A 2,096-nucleotide genomic window follows, 5' to 3' on the forward strand; every position below is an offset into this window, starting at 1 on the left:
TGACGTAAGTTTACAAGTGGCCAGGGAAGAAAAGTATTGTTAGAAATTCTCAGCAGATTCTCTTCTGCTGTATTTCTAAGATGTGAAGAACAATAGATGAGAAATCTCTTTTTTCCTTCTTCCTTACTCTTCATAGCTGATCTGAATATTTGATCTTTAATGATACACAAGGCTGCCACGATCTGCCCTATCTGTCTTTTCTACTTTGTCTCTCTGTAATCCCTCCTGACCTTTCGTTACTGTGGCCACTTCAGACTCTTCCTCACAAAGATGATGTACTTTGCCACCTGCATTAGTCAGCTGGGGCCACCATAACAAAATACCATCCACTGAGTGGCTTCAACAACAGACGTTTATTTTCTCACAGTTCTGGAGGCTGGAGGTCCAAGATCAAGGTGCTGGCAGATTTGGTTTCTTCTGAGGCCTCTCCTCTTGGTTTGCAGATGACCACCTTCTCTCTTTGTCCTCACATGGCCTTTTCTCTGTGCCCACACATCCCTGGTGTCTCTCACTCTTCTTATAAGGACACCACTCATATTGGTTTAAGGCCCCACCTTAATGGCTTCATTTTAACTTTATCACCTGTTCTTTTTTCAATTTGAAAGCAGTCACTGTTTATTTACTGACCAGATTAGAAAAATAATCATGGTAGATACCTTAGCTCATCATTCTAACAAGCCTGTTGATCTGGTCTTCTCTGTTGCCAGCATCTCCACCTTCTACAAAATGGGTGGTCTTTTTCTTCACTCTACCTCATGGAGACAATTTGAAGGGCCACAGGAAGTTGTTTGCTTCTTTGAAAAATTTCCCAACAATATAAATCTCATGAATCAGATCCTCCATGCAAATAACATCATATTTACCAAGAGATTGAGCAATCAATGTGTTATCTGTCAGGGAAATTCACTTCTTGATTTTGCCATAACCATCCTTGTAGATCAGTTCATTTACTACCTTCAGGTTCCGGGACCCCCTTGCAATATATGGTTCCACAATTCTCAGCATGCTAACTGAAGCCTTATTGAGCTTAACAAAGGTGCCATTGAAGATCTGGTGAAAGTGAACACTTTTTGGACCTTTGGGGTCACATCATTGATACCGCTGATCCTGATGGCAAATGCCAATTTGGGTTCTGCAGATATGCAGAAGTTGCCAGCTTTTCTTGCCCTCCTACCCATTTGAATCTCAGTTCTGTACATCTGCCTATATTCCTTGTGACAGAGCTTAGCTTTTTCATAGATAAGTTTCCTCCTTGCTTTTTGAAGCATCTTTTGGGCAAACTTCTTTCTCAGGTGCTTGATCTTCAGCTCTGCAAAATTCCTTCACTTTTTTGTAAATATTTTTGGCACAGCAGGAACCTTCTTTTTCCTCTCTTCTGCACCCTCCATGGTTCCAGCCGGAAAAGAGGTTAATCACCTCTTTAAAGGTCCTATCTCCAAATACAGTCACATTCTGAGGCACTGGGGGTTAAAGCTTCAACATACGAATTTTGGGGAACACAATTCAGCCCAGAACACCATTTCACAGTCTTTGCTCAAATTTTTGCCTCCTAGAACGTCTTCTCCCATTTTCTATCTTTCAAAATCCTATGCATCCTTCAATTTCATCTCAAAAGCCCCTTCTTCCTTCCCTTCCTTTCTCCCTCCCACCCTGCCTGTAACTGGCTTTTCTTTTAATTGAAGAAGTAACACTTGTATGTGATATAATAATAAAAGCACAAAAGTGCTATCATGTAAATAATAAAACTCTTTCATACCCAAAACTTCCCATCCAGCGTGCCCTTCTGTAAGCAAATGGCTAGTACTAGTTTTTGGAGTCTTGTGTCTGACCCACAACACTTACGTCTTGGCTACTAGGCCACACTGCTTACAGAGAAGGTGTAATTCTGAGGGATGGACAAAGACGTCTTAGTCTGTAGTATAAACTCATTGTACCAGATCTTTCCCAGTTCCTACTATCAGGATCACTCCCTCCCTAGGCAGTGGGGCATAGAACAGCCTTGGGCTTTATGAATCCCACAGACTTGGATCTGAATCCAAGCACTAGAACTTACTAGTTATGTACTTTGGACAAATTGCTTCATGACTTTGGGCCTC

The 2,096-nt window shown here is 41.6% G+C and overlaps 1 pseudogene; it reads right to left on the reverse strand.

The window, feature by feature from the left end:
• Positions 1 to 657: 657 nt before the first annotated feature.
• LOC131408431 (large ribosomal subunit protein uL30-like) lies at positions 658 to 1,388 on the reverse strand (annotated as a pseudogene).
• Positions 1,389 to 2,096: the final 708 nt, after the last annotated feature.

Source organism: Diceros bicornis, chromosome 1 (genome assembly GCF_020826845.1).
Source record: "Diceros bicornis minor isolate mBicDic1 chromosome 1, mDicBic1.mat.cur, whole genome shotgun sequence".
NCBI lineage: Eukaryota > Metazoa > Chordata > Mammalia > Perissodactyla > Rhinocerotidae > Diceros > Diceros bicornis.